The sequence below is a fragment of the Arachis hypogaea genome, chromosome 10, assembly GCF_003086295.3.
Source record: "Arachis hypogaea cultivar Tifrunner chromosome 10, arahy.Tifrunner.gnm2.J5K5, whole genome shotgun sequence".
NCBI classification, from domain to species: domain Eukaryota; kingdom Viridiplantae; phylum Streptophyta; class Magnoliopsida; order Fabales; family Fabaceae; genus Arachis; species Arachis hypogaea.
Window position 1 is genome coordinate 88,244,422 of NC_092045.1, and position 18,843 is coordinate 88,263,264.

Consider the following 18,843-nt stretch of genomic DNA (forward strand, 5'->3'; position numbering starts at 1 on the left):
GGATTTTTGAGGGCGAAAATCTTTTTAAGGAGGGAGGATGTAAGAATCGGAATTTTCACAAATAAAATCATTTAAAGCCCAAATTAAATTCCAGAAAGTTAGGATAAGAATTTGGGGATTTAAATATGATTTTCGGACTCAGTAGGTTCTTCCGAGTCAGAAAATGTGTTTTCTGCGAAAAACCGTGAAAAACTGCGAACTGAAAGTCGAACCGGTTAAACCGGTTCAAGTCTGCTCGATGCTGCGTGAGAAGCAGTGAAAACAGCCGAAAACCTTAGAAAAATATTAGAGATGGAAAACCGGGCGTTAGTGTTAAAAGTTTGGCCCGAAGTTGGGACAAACGGACTAAAAACACTAACGGGTTGAACCGGGCCCAAGTTAGGCCCAAGTCCAACATATATAAGGGTTCATTAATGAACCCAAACACTCATAAGACACTCAAACACACACACACACACACACTCAACTGAAGAGAAGGGGAAGAAGAGAAACCCTTGAGCACTATTCACTTCAATCTTTCCAAGCTAATATCTTGAGCTACGGTGCTCCGATTTGCATGCCGTCAGTGGCTACGCATTTCTTGTGAAGAGCTCTACAAAATCCATGTAGGAAACTGGTAAGGAAAGTTCAAAATCTTCCCAGTTCCTCTCCTCTAAATTTCAGGTTTTTAGGGTTTTGAGTTAAATGAGTTTTTGTGATTTTGGATGTTTAGGTTTACACTAATCCTTGCTTAGCATTGGATTTTTGCTATCAAATCTGTTAGAAAAGGTAAGAGCCACTAAAACCTTGTGATATTATGTTTAAATGGAACCCCAGGTTGATTTTGTGGTGATTTATATGTGTATAGCTTGATTATTGTGAGTTTGGAGCTTGTTGGTACTTGTTGGAGTTACATTGATGGTTGGAATTTGGTTGAAAGCTTATTTGGTTCATAAATGGAATCGACCAAGGTATGGTTTTAGTTTCCTCTATGTAGTATATAATATTCATGGACACTTAGGCTAGTGATCCATAGGATAGGATTGGATTTGAATGGTTGATGAGTTGTTGGATGCTATTGTATAATGATGTATGATGAAATGATGATTTTTGAGTTTGATATTGATAATTGATAGTGGTATGATGAGGATGAATAATTTGTGAAGTTGGGGAGTGAATTATGTTGATAAATGAGATATTGATGTTAATTGATTGTGAATATATTAATGAGGTTTGCTTTGTTTTCACCTATTTTACCTCCCGACGAGGTTGTAAGATTCTATAGCACCTTTTAAAGATTTTTGGGCATATTTTTGGATACTCAAACATGGAAAAAGATTTAAGGGTTTTAGCCGCTATTATTTGGAAAATTTAGAAAATGGAGGCTTAGGTTTCTGACGTACTGAAAGTGGTCCAATATTATGTGGTGAATGGTTGATGGATAAGATGAAGATTAAGGAACTGTTGAGTTCGAAACTGAAATGTGAATGAGCAGTGGATTGAAAAGAGTCGAAGACTCTGAAGGAAGTGATGGATCCATCTTGTACTAAAAATATTTTCGAAAACCACTGCTCTACTTTTTCATTGAGATTATGAGACGCTATGCACCTGACAGGGGCCGAGGTTGGATTCCGCCTGTCAAGGTAGCGGCGGCGACGTAAGGGCAGTGGTTCGTCCCGCTTACGCTTAGATGTGAGGTCGGTGGCAATAGATCCCACTCGCATCCCTTCGGATCATAAGAGCGTATAGGCGCAAAACCCTGGATAGTGATCCGAGCACTATATCTCGGGGGTTCCCACACCAAGAATCCGAAGGGCAACATCTCCATGGAGATGTGTCAGGTTGGTAGTTGAACCGACAATGTGATATCACAGCCAATAGGGCAGGCATTCATCATGTGCATTTTCTATCTGTTTGTATGCTTTGCCAACTTGATATTATTTTCCTATCTGTATAACATGTATAATTGCTATTTGAATTAATTGCTATATATGCTTCTATCTGTGTTTTACTTGTATTGTATATATTGTGTTTTCTACTGGGATTGAGTAGGTTTGGAAGGCAGTGGCAATGGGATCGCATGAAAGATCGGTTGGTGAAGGTTGTGGGACAGTGGTGTTTGATTAGATTAGAAACCCCCTAAGATAGATTACCATTTTATGGTGCTATGGTTTTAAGTTTTGTTAAGGTTTTACCTATTATGCTTATTTGGTTTAGAATGCTTAAAGCTTGAATTCTTGTGATGGATATGGAGTCTAGGATTGCCTTTGGCATCCCGGGGTCTTATATCTACATCACTGGGCACTGTTACCATACTGAGAACCTCCGGTTCTCCCACCATATTTCTGTTGTTATTTTTAGATGCAGGTCATAACCCACCATGGTGAGTTGTCTGGTTGGTGACCGGTGCACGAAATTGTGATCATTAATGGCGTCATCAACATGGTACGCTCAATTGCAATCTCAACTCTTTATCACAACTTCGCACAACTAACCAGCAAGTGCACTGGGTCGTCCAAGTAATAAACCTTATGCGAGTAAGGGTCGATCCCACGGAGATTGTTAGTATGAAGCAAGCTATGGTCATCTTGTAAATCTCAGTCAGGTGGATTCAAATGGTTATGGAGGATTAATGATTAGAAGATGAATAAAACATAAAATAAAGATAGAGATACTTATGTAATTCATTGGTGAGAATTTCAGATAAGCGTATGGAGATGCTTTGTCCCTTCCGTCTCTCTGCTTTTCTACTGTCTTCGTCCAATCCTTCTTACTCCTTTCCATGGCAAGCTGTATGTTGGGCATCACCGTTGTCAATGGATACAGTCTCGTCCTCTCAGTGAAAATGTTCAACGTGCTCTGTCACAGCACGGCTATTCATCTGTCGGTTCTCGATCATGTCGGAATAGAATCCAGTGATTCTTTTGCGTCTGTCACTAACGCCCCACAATCGCGAGTTTGAAGCTCGTCACAGTCATTCAATCCTTGAATCCTACTCAGAATACCACAGACAAGGTTTAGACCTTCCAGATTCTCTTGAATGCCGCCATCAATTCTAGCTTATACCACGAAGATTCTGATTAAGGGATCCAAGAGATATCCACTCAATCTAAGGTAGAACGGAGGTGGTTGTCAGGCACACGTTCATAGGTGAGAATGATGATGCGTGTCACGGATCATCACATTCATCAAGTTGAGGAACAAGAGATATCTTAGAACAAGAGTAAGCTGAATTGAATAGAAGAACAATAGTAATTGCATTGATACTCGAGGTACAGCAGAGCTCCACACCTTAATCTATGGTGTGTAGAAACTCCACCGTTGAAAATACATAAGAACAAGGTCTAGGCATGGCCGAATGGCCAGCCTCCCATAATCTAAGAACTAGACGTCCAAAGATGATCCTAAGATCTAAAGTGATCAAAAGATTCCAGGATGTCAAATACAATAGTAAAAGGTTCTATTTGTAGATAACTAGTAGCTTAGGGTTTACAAAAATGAGTAAATGACATAAAAATCCACTTTCGGGCCCACTTGGCGTGTGCTTGGGCTGAGCATTGAAGCTTTCATGTGTAGAGACTTTTCTTGGAGTTAAACGCCAGCTTTTGTGCCAGTTTGGGCGTTTAACTCCCATTCTTGTGCCAGTTCCAGTGTTTAACGCCGGGCAGTCTTGAGCTGATTTGGAACGCCGGTTTGGGCCATCAAATCTCAGGCAAAGTATGGACTACCATATATTGCTGGAAAGCCCAGGATGTCTACTTTCCAACGCAATTGAGAGCGCACCAATTAAGCTTCTGTAGCTCCAGAAAATCCACTTCGAGTGCAGGGAGGTCAGAATCCAACAGCATCTGCAGTCATTTTCAGCCTCTGAATCAGATTTTTGCTCAGGTCCCTCAATTTCAGCCAGAAAATACCTGAAATCACAGAAAAACACAAAAACTCATAGTAAAGTCCAAAAAAGTGAATTTTAACTAAAAACTAATAAAAATATAATAAGAACTAACTAAAACATACTAAAAACAATGCCAAAAAGCGTATAAATTATCCGCTCATCACAACACCAAACTTAAATTGTTGCTTGTCCCCAAGCAACTGAAAATAAAATAAGATAAAAAGAAGAGAATATGCAATGAATTTCAAAAACATCTATGAAGATCAGTATTAATTAGATGAGCGGGGCTTTTAGCTTTTTGCCTCTGAACAGTTTTGGCATCTCACTCTATCCTTTGAAATTCAGAATGATTGGCTTCTATAGGAACTCATAATCCAGAGAGTGTTATTGATTCTCCTAGTTAAGTATGATGATTCTTGAACACAGCTACTTTATGAGTCTTGGCCGTGGCCCAAAGCACTCTCTCTTCCAGTATTACCAACGGATACACACATGCCACAGACACATAACTGGGTGAACCTTTTTAGATTGTGACTCAGCTTTGCTAGAGTCCCCAATTAGAGGTGTCCAGGGTTCTTAAGCACACTCTTTTTGCCTTGGATCACGACTTTATTTTTACCCTTGCCTTTTGGTTTTTTTTTCTGCTTGTTTTCTCTCTCTTTTTTTTTCGCACATAATCTCTCTCTTTTTTTTGTATTCACTACTTTTTCTTGCTTCAAGAATCATTTTTATGATTTTTCAGATCCTCAGTAACATGTCTCCTTTTTTCATCATTCTTTCAAGAGCCAACATTCATGAACAACAAATTCAAAGGACATATGCACTGTTCAAGCATACATTCAGAAGTCAAAGTATTACCACCACATCAAAATAATTAATCTGTTATAAAATTCAAAATTCATGCAATTCTTTTCTTTTTCAATTAAGAACATTTTTCATTTAAGAAAGGTGATGGATTCATAGGACATTCATAACTTTAAGGCATAGACACTAAGACACTGATGATCATAAGACACAAACATAGATAAACATAAGCATGAAAATTCGAAAAACAGAAAAATAAAGAACAAGGAGATTAAAGAACGGGTCCACCTTAGTGATGGCGGCTTGTTCTTCCTCTTGAAGATCTTATGGAGTGCTTGAGCTCCTCAATGTCTCTTCCTTGCCTTTGTTGCTCCTCTCTCATGATTCTTTGATCTTCTCTAATTTCATGGAGGAGGATGGAATGTTCTTAGTGCTTCACCCTTAGTTGTCCCATGTTGGAACTCAATTCTCCTAGGGAGGTGTTGATTTGATCCCAATAGTTTTGTGAAGGAAAGTGCATCCCTTGAGGCATCTCAGGGATTTCATGATGAGTGGAATCTCTTGTTTGCTCCATCCTTTTCTTAGTGATGGGCTTGTCCTCATCAATGAGGATGTCTCCCTCTATGTTAACTCCAACTGAATTACAGAGGTGACAAATGAGATGAGGGAAGGCTAACCTTGCCAAGGTAGAGGACTTGTCCGCCACCTTATAAAGTCCTTGGGATATAACCTCATGAACTTCTACTTCCTCTCCAATCATGATGCTATGAATCATGATAGCCCGGTCTATAGTGACTTTGGACCGGTTGCTAGTGGGAATGATTGAGCGTTGGATAAACTCCAACCATCCCCTAGCCACGGGCTTGAGGTCATGCCTTCTCAATTGAACCGGCTTCCCTCTTGAATCTCTCTTCCATTGAGCGCCCTCTTCACAAATGTCTATGAGGACTTGGTCCAACCTTTGATCAAAGTTGACCCTTCTAGTGTAAGGGTGTTCATCTCCTTACATTTTTCGGACTAAAATCTAAGCATTTCTCCCGAACCATTGTAAGCCAATTCTTTGGGTCCGGGTTCACACTTTGATCATGGTTCTTGGTGATCCATGCATTGGCATAGAACTCTTGAACCATTAAGATTCTGACTTGTTGAATGGGGTTGGTAAGAACTTCCCAACCTCTTCTTCGGATCTCATGTCGGATCTCCAGATATTCACTCTTTTTGAGTTTGAAAGGGACTTCGGGGATCACATTCTTCATGGCCATAACTTCATAGAAGTGGTCTTGATACACCCTTGAGATGAATCTCTCCATCTCCCATGACTCGGAGGTGGAAGCTTTTGCCTTCCCTTTCCTCTTTCTAGAGGTTTCTCCGGCCTTAGATGCCATAAATGGTTATGGAAAAACAAAAAGCAATGCTTTTACCACACCAAACATAGAAGGTTTGCTCGTCCTCGAGCAAAAAAAGAAAGAAGAGAGTAAAAGAAGAAGAAATAGAGGATATGGAGGTGGCTTTATTTTTCGGCCAAGGGGGAGAAGTAGTGTGTAGGTTGTGTGAAAATGAAGGAGTGAAGATGGGTTTATATAGGGATGGAGAGAGGGGTAAGGTTCGGCCATTATGGGTGCGTTTGGGAGGGAAAGTGGTTTGAATTTGAAGGATGAGGTAGGTGGGGATTTATGAAGGATGGATGTGAGTGGTGGGGTAGGTGGGGATCCTGTGGGGTCCACAGATCCTGAGGTCTCAAGGATAATTCATCCCTGCACCAAGTGGCGAGCAAAAATGCTCCTTCTGCCAATCCTGGCATTAAACGCCGGGCTGGTGCCCATTTCTGGCATTTAACGCCAGCTTGTTGCCCATTCCTGGCGTTAAACGCCAGTCTGGTGCCCCTTTCTGGCGTTAAACGCCCAGAATGGTACCAGACTGGGCGTTAAACGCCCATTTGTTGTCTTCACTGGCGTTTAAACGCTAGCAAGTTTTCCTCTAGGGTGTGCTATTTTTCTTTCTGTTTTCATTCTGTTTTTGCTTTTTTCAATTGATTTTGTGACTTCCCATGATCATCAACCTATAGAAAACATAAAATAACAAAAGAAAAATAGATAAATATAACATTGGGTTGCCTCCCAACAAGCGCTTCTTTAATGTCACTAGCTTGATAGTGGGCCCTCATGGAGCCTCACAGATACTCAGAGCAATGTTGGAATTTCCCAACACCAAACTTAAAGTTTGAATATGGGGGTTCAACACCAAATTTTAGAATTTGGTTGTGGCCTCCCATCACCAAACTTAGAGTTTGACTGTGGGGGCTCTGTTTGACTCTATTTTGAGAGAAGTTCTTCATGCTTCCTCTCCATGGTTACAGAGGGATATCCTTGAGCTTTAAACATAAAGGATTCTTAATTCACTTGAATGATCAATTCTCCTCTGTCAACATCAATCACAGCCTTTGCTGTGGCTAGGAAGGGTCTGCCAAGGATGATGGAATCATCCATGCACTTTCCAGTCTCTAGGACTATGAAATCAGCAGGGATGTAATGGTCTTCAATCTTTACCAGAACATCCTCTACAAGTCCATAAGCTTGTTTTCTTGAATTGTCTGCCATCTCTAGTGAGATTCTTGCAGCTTGTACCTCAAAGATCCATAGCTTCTCCATTACAGAGAGAGGCATGAGGTTTATGCTTGACCCTAGGTCACACAGAGCCTTCTTGAAGGTCATGGTGCCTACTGTACAAGGTATTGAGAACTTCCCAGGGTCCTGTCTCTTTTGAGGTAATCTCTGCCTAGTCAAGTCATCCAGTTCTTTGGTGAGCAAAGGGGGTTCATCCTCCCAAGTCTCATTACCAAATAACTTGTCATTTAGCTTCATGATTGCTCCAAGGTACTTAGCAACTTGCCCTTCAGTGACATCTTCGTCTTCTTCAGAGGAAGAATACTCATCAGAGCTCATGAATGGCAGAAGTAAATCCAATGGAATCTCTATGGTCTCAGTGTGAGCCTCAGATTCCCATGGTTCTTCATTAGGGAACTCATTGGAGGCCAGTGGATGTCCATTGAGGTCTTCCTCAGTGGCGATCACTGCCTCTTCCTCCTCTCCAATTTTGGCCATGTTGATGGCCTTACACTATCCTTTTGGATTCTCTTTTGTATTGCTTGGAAGAGTACTAGGAGGGAGTTCAGTAACTTTCTTACTCAGCTGACCCACTTGTGCCTCTAAGTTTCTAATGGAGGACCTTGTTTCAGTCATGAAACTTTGAGTGGTTTTGATTAGATCAGAGACCATGGTTGCTAAGTCAGAGTGGCTTTGCTTAGAATTCTCTGTCTGTTGCTGAGAAGATGATGGAAAAGGCTTGCCATTGCTAAACCTGTTTCTTCCACCATTATTGTTGTTAAAACCTTGTTGAGGTCTCTGTTGATCCTTCTATGAGAGATTTGGATGATTTCTCCGTGAAGGATTATAGGTGTTTCCATAGGGTTCTCCCATGTAATTCACCTCTTCCATTGATAGGTTCTCAGGATCATAAGCTTCTTCTTCAGATGAAGCGTCCTTAGTACTGCCTGGTGCAGCTTGCATTCCAGACAGACTTTGAGAAATCATATTGACTTACTGAGTCAATATTTTATTCTGAGCCAATATGGCATTCAGAGTATCAATCTCAAGAACTCCTTTCTTCTGATTCGTCCCATTGTTCATAGGATTCCTTTCAGAAGTGTACATGAATTGGTTATTTGCAACCATTTGAATGAGTTCTTGAGCTTCTGCAGGCGTCTTCCTCAGATGAAGAGATCCTCCAGCAGAGCTGTCCAATGACACCTTGGACAGTTCAGACAGACCATTATAGAAGATACCTATGATGCTCCACTCAGAAAGCATGTCAGAAGGACACTTTTTGATCAATTGTTTGTATCTTTCCCAAGCTTCATAGAGGGATTCACCTTCCTTCTGTCTGAAGGTTTGGACTTCCACTCTAAGCTTACTCAATATTTGAGGTGGAAAGAACTTTGCCAGGAAGGCATTGACTAGCTTTTTCCAAGAGTTCAGGCTTTTTTTAGGTTGTGAATCCAACCATATCCTAGCTCTGTCTCTTACAGCAAAAGGGAATAGCATAAGTCTGTAGACCTCAGGGTCAACCCCATTGGTCTTGACAGTGTCACAGATTTGCAAGAATTCAGCTAAAAACTGATGAGGATCTTCTAATGGAAGTCCATGGAACTTGCAATTCTGTTGCATTAGAGAAACTAATTGAGACTTAAGCTCAAAGTTGTTTGTTCCAATGGCAGGGATAGAGATGCTTCTCCCATAGAAGTCGGGAGTAGGTACCGTAAAGTCACCCAGCACCTTCCTTGCATTGATGGCATTGTTGTTGTTTTTGGCTGCCATGTCTTCTTCTTGTTTGAATATTTCTGTTAGGTCCTCTACAGAGAGTAGTGCTTTAGCTTCTCTTAGCTTTCGCTTCAAGGTCCTTTCATGTTCAGGGTCAGCCTCAACAAGAATGCTTTTGTCTTTGCTCCTGCTCATATGAAAGAGAAGAGAACAAGAAAATATGGAATCCTCTATGTCACAGGATAGAGATTCCTTGAGATGTCAGAGGAACAGAAGAAAAGAAGGAGGAGGTAGAAGAAGAAGAATTCGAACTTATCAAGAGAGATAGAGTTCGAATTGTTGATAGTGGAGGAGTGTTAGTCCATGAATAGAAGGATGTGAGAAGAGGAGAAGAATTTTCGAAAATAAATTAAAAGATTTTGAAGAAATTTTGAAAAAAATTGAAGAATGATTTTCGAAAATTAAAGTTGGGAAAGAAATAAAGTGATTTTTGAAAAAGATTTTGAAATTAGAAATAAAAAAGATTTGATTGAAAACTATTTTGAAAAAGATGTGATTAAAAAGATATGATTGAAAAGTTATGGTTTTAAAAAGATATGATTGAAAGGATATGATTGAAAAACAATTTAAAAAAAAGATTTGATTTTTAAAATTAATGACTTGGCTAACAAAAAATTTAAAAGATATGATTCAGACATTAAACCTTTCTCAACAGAAAATGCAACATACCTGAAATGTTGAATCAAATCATTAATTGTTAGCAAGTATTTTTGAAAAAGGAAAGAAATTGATTTTGAAAATATATGATTGAAAAGATATGATTTGAAAAAGATTTGATTTTGAAAAATTATGAAAACTTGAAAAAAATTTGCATTAAAAATAAAATCTTCCCTCTTGTGCCATCTTGGCGTTAAACGCCCAGAATGGTATCCATTCTGGCGTTTAACGCCCAAAACTCTACCCTTTTGGGCGTTAAATGCCCAACCAGGCACCCTGGCTGGCGTTTAAACGCCAGTTTTCCTTCCTCACTAGGCGTTTTGAACGCCTAGCGTTTTCTGTGTAATTCCTCTGCTGAATGTTCTGAATCTTCAATTCTCTGTATTATTGACTAGAAAAAAACACACTTTTGAAAATATTTTTGAATTTTTAATGATGAGGAATAATCAAAATGCAACTAAAATCAAATAAATAATGCATGCAAGACACCAAACTTAGAAGTTTGTATACTACTGATACTAACAAATTGAGAATGCATATGAGAAACAACAAAACACACAAAACAAGAGAATTTAAAGATCAGAGCAAGTAAATCATCAAGAACAACTTGAAGATCAATGAAGACACATGAATGAATTCGAAAAATGCAAGAAGAATAGAAACTTGCAATTGACACCAAACTTAAAATGAGACACTAGACTCAAACAAGAAACATAAAATATTTTTGGTTTTTATGATTTTGTAATTTTTTTGGATTTTTTGAAAATTGAGTGGAAAAGAAAATAAAGAGATTCCAAATTTTTAACAAGAATTCCAGGAATCATGCAATGTTAGTCTAAAGCTTTAGTCTAAAGAAATTAGACATGGCTAGCCAAGCTTCAGCAGGACATTGCATTTAAGAGCTAAATTGATGAAAATCAATCAGCTTTGGTGATGATAATAACATCACCTTGAAACTCTAGAATTCATTCTTAAAAATTCTGAAGAAAAATACCTAATCTAAGCAACAAGATGAACCGTCAGTTGTCTAAACTCAAACAATCCCCAGCAACGGCGCCAAAAACTTGGTGCACGAAATTGTGATCATCAATGGCGCCATCAACATGGTACGCTCAATTGCAATCTCAACTCTTTATCACAACTTCGCACAACTAACCAGCAAGTGCACTGGGTCATCCAAGTAATAAACCTTACGCGAGTAAGGGTCGATCCCACGGAGATTGTTGGTATGAAGCAAGCTACGGTCATCTTGTAAATCTCAGTCAGACGGATTCAAATGGTTATGGAGGATTAATGATTAAAAGATGAATAAAACATAAAATAAAGATAGAGATACTTATGTAATTCATTGGTGAGAATTTCAGATAAGTGTATGGAGATGCTTTGTCCCTTCCGTTTCTCTGCTTTCCTACTGTCTTCATCCAATCCTTCTTACTCCTTTCCATGGCAAGCTGTACATTGGGCATCACTATTGTCAATGGCTACAGTCCCGTCCTCTCAATGAAAATGTTCAACGCGCTCTGTCACAGCACAGCTATTCATCTGTCGGTTCTCAACAATGTCGGAATAGAATCCAGTGGTTCTTTTGCATCTGTCACTAACGCCCCACAATTGCGAGTTTGAAGCTCGTCACAGTCATTCAATCCTTGAATCCTACTTAGAATACCACAGACAAGGTTTAAACCTTCCGGATTCTCTTGAATGCCGTCATCAATTCTAGCTTATACCACGAAGATTCCGATTAAGGGATCCAAGAGATATCCACTCAATCTAAGGTAGAACGGAGGTGGTTGTTAGGCACACGTTCATAGGTGAGAATGATGATGAGTGTCACGGATCATCACATTCATCAAGTTGAGGAACAAGTGATATCTTAGAACAAGAATAAGGTGAATTAAATAGAAGAACAATAGTAATTGCATTGATACTCGAGGTACAGCAGAGCTCCACACCTTAATCTATGGTGTGTAGAAACTCCACTGTTGAAAATACATAAGAACAAGGTCTAGGCATGGCCGAATGGCCAGCCTCCCATAATCTAAGAACTAGACGTCCAAAAATAATCCTAAGATCTAAAGTGATCAAAAGATTCCAGGATGTCAAATACAATTATAAAAGGTCCTATTTGTAGATAACTAGTAGCTTAGGGTCTACAAAAATGAGTAAATGACGTAAAAATCCACTTCCGGGCCCACTTGGTGTGTGCTTAGGCTGTGCATTGAAGCTTTCATGTGTAGAGACTTTTCTTGGAGTTAAACGCCAGCTTTTGTGCCAGTTTGGGCGTTTAACTCCCATTCTTGTGCCAGTTCCGGCGTTTAACGCCGGACAGTCTTGAGCTGAATTGGAACGCCAGTTTGAGCCATCAAATCTCGGGAAAAGTATGGACTATCATATATTGCTGGAAAGCCCAGGATGTCTACTTCTCAACGCAATTGAGATCACGCCAATTGGGTTTCTGTAGCTCCAGAAAATCCACTTCGAGTGCAGGGAGGTCAGAATCCAACAGCATCTGCAGTCCTTTTCAGCCTCTGAATCAGATTTTTGCTCATGTCCCTCAATTTCAGCCAGAAAATACCTGAAATCACAGAAAAATACACAAACTCATAGTAAATTCCAGAAAAGTGAATTTTAACTAAAAACTAATAAAATTATAATAAGAACTAACTAAAACATACTAAAAAAATACTAAAAACAATGCCAAAAAGTGTATAAATTATCCGCTCATCAGTGACAGAAGCGGAGGATCTGGATACTCCTTTTAGGTCTTTTGATTTATTTTGAATTAGGTCTCTCATTTTTGTATTTTGTTTAGCCTAGAGGCTTGTATCCGAGAGAACAAAATTTGTATAAGCTATTTTTACTGTCTGGGTTCATGTATTGTCTGTATATGGCTAGTTGGCTTAAACTCTGCGAGCCGTGGCTAGCGTCTTATGATATATACTATTATACTATGATATTTTGTTATGCCGTACCTATTCCTTGTGCCTTAAGTTAGTAGCTTCGCTAGTACGTTTTGCGCTTTTCAAATCCTATCTTTGAGCTATATTCTTCATCGAGCTTGTAGATATTATTAATTCCTTCTATATATGATATGTATAAGCTTAGAACTGTCGTAACCTTTGATTAACCTTTGCTTTACGACGCGAGATAAGGTTTAGGTTAATTAGGGTGTTACAGGTCGTCTCGCAAGGAATTAGAGGAAAGTGTGCATATTATTGGTTATGGGGTGTATATTTTTGGGATTTTGGGTTCGTTGAACAAGAAAATAAAACTAACAACTAAGAAAGGTCCTAGCAAGGGTTGAGAATTGAAATCCTTATCCTCATTATCATCATCAATTGTGATGGTAAGTGTAAATTGCTTTCACTTAGTTATCCTTTAACAATTGAAAGAAAGTCAAGTGAGCAAAATCAACTTAAGTTCACAAGTCCTAATCAAAGACTAGATTTAGTGAAGCTCAAGCCAACTAGCAATTTTCAATCACCAATCAACAAGTGACTTTGACAATTCAAGAGTCTCCAAATTACTCAATCCAATCCAAGAGTGAAAATCTACTCTAAAATCCAACTAAGCATTTTATAAAACACTTAGAAAGCATAAATGAAAAGTATAGTAAATTGGCAAGAAATATAAATTCTACAACTACCCAAAGCAAGAAAACAATAATAACAATTCAATTAAACATTAACAAACATAAAACATAAGTTGCATTAATTGAAAATCAAAATAAACAAAATGTCATAAACATAAAGGCAACAAAATAAAGGAAATGACAAGTAAAACTAGAAGAGAAAAGATGTAAGAACAATAAATTGAAAGGAAACTAAATCAAGGCAACAATTAAAATATAAACCTAGGAGAAATCTAGCCTAAATCTAGAGAGAAGAGAGAGCTTCTCTCTCTAGAATATGACCTAAAACATGTTACTAAGCTATCCTAATTGTTCTCTCTTTTTGTCTGATCTTGAATTCAGCCTCTAATAGCTTCAGAAATGAGTTGGATTGGACTTTGGCAACTGCAGAAATTACCCCCAGCATGTTTCATAAAGCTGGTCACGTGCTACTTGTCACACGTACGTGTGGATCACGCGTACGCATGGGTCAGGCGTACACGTCACCATGACTTCACCAAATCCTTATTTCTTCATGAATTCTCTATTTTGCATGCATTTTCTTCACTTCTTTGATCCAATCCTTGCCTCCTAAGCCTGAAATCACTAAAACACATATCAAGGCATCGAGTGAAATCAAATTGAATTGAATTTAACTAATTAAAAGTCTAAAAAGCATGTTTTCAACCATAAAGCACAATTAGGAGAAATTCATAAAACTATACTATTTCATTGAATAAATGTGGAAAAAATAATAAAATCCACCAAATTTATTACAAAATAAACCATAAAATTGTGGTTTATCAAATACTCACATGCAATTGTCTTCATATGAAGTTGATAGTTGAAAAGCGTTAGATGATATTTAGTCAAACTTATCAAATCATCTAACAGTTCTTAAATATCAACTTCATATTGAAAACAACTGTATGTGAGTTTTCACCTATAATAATATAATACTACAATAAATATAAACTAATTAATAAAGTATTAAAATTTGAAAATGAAAATTTTTTTTATAAAAACAAAATAAAAGTACTTATAATAAAGAAAAATAATTAAATTTTATATAATTATTTAATTATACTGGGTTAACCGGTTTGACCAGTGACCCACCGATTGAACCATTGACCTACTGACCCAGTAACCTGAACGATTCGATCACCGGTTCGGTTTTGACAACTACGATTTTAATATCTATCTAACACATACATATATCAATTTACGAAAATTATTATTTATAGAAAACAAACGAAATTTTTGAGGTAGAAAAATTGGGTTCTTATATTCTACCTTCCTAAAAGAAAATTTTATCCTCAAAATTTTGTTATTTCGAGTAAGGAAATCAATTCCAGTGACATTTTTAGCGTTCAAGAAAACACCATTCCTCATTGCTGAGGTCTGGAAAGAATAGGTTCGACTGTTTATTGGTGGCAATTTTTAGCTCTGTGCTCTTGTCCGTCACATCGATAACAAATTCCTATTTCGAGTAGGCAGGGTCTGCTTCCATGACTCTTCCCACATATAGTGCATACTGGTTTTGACTGGGTTGGTTGTGGCTATTTGGCCAAATCTAGGCACTGATCGTTGTTATCCATACTAAGATGAAGATGAAAATTACCATTCTATGGATTCTGACGACGAATAGGCTGCCTTATCGCTTTGAAGTTCCTTCCTTGAAGGGTAAGGTTACAATTGAAATTTCTTGGTGAAAAGTCCCTTTGGGTAGTTTGTGCTATTGCTAATTTTTTTATGCATTTCTCTGTCAGTTGGATCTTGTTAACTAGTTTCGCGAAATTTTGGATCTCCATTGGACCCACATGAGTTAGTAGTTCCTCTCTAAGTCCTCCCTCAAACTTGATGTACTTCCATATATCAAATGCAGCCGGTGCTCCTTGACAGACTTTCGAGAATCGACATAATTCTTCGTACTTGCAGGTATACTCAGTGATTGTCAGATTTTCTTGTCTTAACTTGAGTAACTCTAGTTCCTTGGCAGTGAGAAATGACTGAGAAAAATACTTCTTGTAAAATTCAGTCGAAAATTCCTTCCAAGTAATGTCAACAACTTCTCTCCCTAGTAATTGAAGTACTCATTACCACCAGTGTTGTGCATCATTTCTCAGCATGTAAGCAGTAAATTCTACATGCTGTCCTTCAGGGACTTGTTGTGCTCGTAAGGATTGCCCAATCTCCTTGAACCAATTATCAACTCGTATAGCACTTGTATTTCCATTGAACTACGGTGGGTTTATCTTTAAGAAAGAAGCTGGTGTCATTGGTTAGTTACCGTTGCGTGCCCCACCTTCTCTTTCATCACCGTTCCCATTTCTATGACTACTTCCAGCTCCGTTATGATGATCGAGACATTCAGCTACATGATTGGTAGTAGCTACTAAATCGCATTTAGCAGCGGCCATATCGTTTATGGATTCGAGGATAGTCGTTGCGTCGAGAAAACTCTCCTCACTCATTTCCTCCCGTCGAGAGCATCGTCATCTGTTCGCAGCCATTTAAGTCCTATTCATACCCAACAATCAATATTAAGGTGATCAGTTTTAATATATCAGTATCAAGTGTTAACATTACTGAAATGGATGCTCAAAGACCTTCATGCAGAATATATTACAAAATATCCTAGTTGCATGGAATATAAAAATTAGAGTATGCTAGGAAACATGGTCAGTCCATCTCAAGGCTCTACGAAGGACGAACTACTCTGATACCATTTGTAACGATCCAACTTTTGACACGTCATGACCAATGTTAATAATCAGGCATTACTCGTAGTAAGGACCTATAGGACTCTGGACTCGAGAGATTGTTATAATATTATATGAGCCTTTATCATAATAGCGTGATTATTTTCGCACGTTGTGATAAATATCGTAACGGTTAATTTTTTTAAATAAAGTATTAACAACACTCAAATATAGTGATATAGAGATAAATAGTGTATACATAAATGTAAATAAAAAAATCAAGAGTATATATGCCAATAGATGTACATACATAAACATATATAACCAAAAGATATTACCGGCTTTAACTCTCACACGAGTCTCCTAGACTAGGAGTCGTCTATGGTGACTATAAGAAGATCCTATTTCTCAAAATACTATCAAAAGAGAGGGAAATGTATTACTAAGAAACAAGGTCATACATATTCAGATAAAAAGTGTCTGTCATCTACTTTAAAAGTGATCCTCTGAGGATTCTTTAGTAACTCCTACAAACACCTTTGAACTCAAATCATCAACTGCCAAGTCTGTCTCCATCTACAGACGTGAAAAAAAGGGGGGTGAGAACCTAAGGTTTCTATTAGTGTAAAATGGAAAAAAAGGGATCCTAGGGTCTTTGTCTTTAAGTTCTCATTAAACAGAAAATCGCCACATAGAAATAATAGAGTACAAATATATAGCAGGTAACCAAAATTAGTCATAAACAGTTAGAAAATGGCAGTAAACAACCACAAGAAATTCACAGGCGTAAACAAAATGATACATGCCTGTTCCTAGTGCAGATCATGAGTTCACGCATCGATTGTCTATCCGCAGCATGACGTTACTCAAAACAGATTCCGAATATAGTTTCTCCACTGAATCAGTCAGTAGGGGTATCACATGGATGGATCCATATCAGTTAAGCCACACGGGTTTACCCGTGTCAGTCAGGCTAAAATCATAATCATATAATTGCTATAGCATATGTGCATTCAGTGAAAAATAAGGTTCCATATGGGCGAACCCATATCAGTCAAATGCCACTTACCAGTGGGCGTCCCTACTTAGCAACTATGCCCGAAAAGTACGTTTTTCCTAACTGGAGTCCCTTCCGAGTCAATACATTTATTTGGCTCGGATATAAGGCATCTGGGCTTTCTTAACTTCATGGAGTTCATTTTTACTTCCGGTACTTTAATATAATTACTTCACTAACAACTTACAACCTTATTCATTTCCTAACTTGTTTAGCCTAATACCTCCTTGGCGACCAGTTTTCTATTTAATAATTAATATAACAAACGAACTCAGATTTGCACAAACTTTATGTCCACGCGTCTGTATCGAACTCAAGCTTCTAAATAAATAAGAATAAATATTTTTTATATTTATCAGATAAAATAATGCTAAGAAAATTGTGACCGCTTCTCTGGTTTTTTTCGAACAGCACACACTTTTCTTGTAGAGTGGTTATACATTAAGAAAGTTTCGTGCACGAGCCATATTTTTTGATGGGGCTAAAATATACTCCCTAAGATTTAATTTAAGTCTAATTTTATAACATTTGAGTCAAAATCGAATTTTATATAAAATTTTGAAGTTCTGCCACTACTCATTAAAATTCCAGAAAAATAGCAAGGAGCAAGCTTTTTAGAAAAATCATTAAAAATCCAATTTTAACTTAATGCTTCTTAATTTTTGTGAAGATATGCTAGACTCATTTAAGTTTCATTTAAATTAAATTTCAACTTCATATGAATAAATTATGCACCTAAAAGTAATGCCATGTTTTTGGTAAAACTGTTTCTGCAAATTCCAGCGAGCAACCTACTTTCCAGGTAACATAATTTATTCTCTAAAATAGATATGAATCTGAAATTTCAACCCATTAAACTAGACACACATATATTTAATATCCTTTTTGTTTCAATTCAAAATGTTAAATAAATCAAAAGTTATATAGATTGAGAGAAACTGTTCAATAATTTAGAAGACAGAATTTTCCGCTTAAAGTACCAATATTTGAAAAATCATATCTCTCAATAAACATGGAAAAATTTCTGAAACTTTTATAGATAAGTAAACTTCTTGAATTCTATTAGAAAAATATTTTGGTACAGAATACAAGTCTACATTAGCCCCAAAATTGGTTTTGAGTCGCTGTCTAATCTGTTTCAAAACTTCTGCAGCAAAACTCCCTAATTTTCAACAACCAAATTGGATCCTCTAATGTTTCTAACCTATACCAATTAATAATTGTCATTACTCATTACCATATCTACATGACTTATGCCATAACTCAGCCCAAGTGTCTCAGTTCCATATACATCAAGAAATTACACAATTTACATAATATGATTAAAATTTCACAACATCGAATTCTGCACTATATCCAACGACAACAATTCAACTAATTTTTGGGTCAGGTGAAACCGGGTTTATCCTAACCCGAACCCGACCCTAAATATACATCGGGTCTATGTTTTAGACCCAAACTCGGCCCTAGACCCAAAGAAACCTAAACATTTTTGGGCCACAATTATACCGGGTCTAAACCGGGTGAAAATCGAGTCTTTAAAGCTTTAACGATAATTTATAAAGAAACTTATTTATGATGCACTTATTTATAAAGAAGAAACTTGTTACCGAGAAGTTGATATCCATATTTGAACTTGAATTTATCCATAAATTCTAATTTGATGCTTCTTTGATATGTTTTCTAATTCAACAAGTGTGATTAAAAATAAAATAGTAAGCTTATAATTAATATAACACAATATTGGAATTAATTTAAAACATATA

General features: G+C 37.5%; 1 non-coding gene across 1 annotated transcript; it reads left to right on the top strand.

Moving 5' to 3' along the window:
* The first annotated feature begins 8,535 nt into the window (after positions 1-8,535).
* Positions 8,536-8,643, top strand: LOC112719202 (small nucleolar RNA R71). The gene has a single exon (XR_003161514.1). It is a non-coding gene; the product is annotated as a small nucleolar RNA R71 (small nucleolar RNA).
* Positions 8,644-18,843: the final 10,200 nt, after the last annotated feature.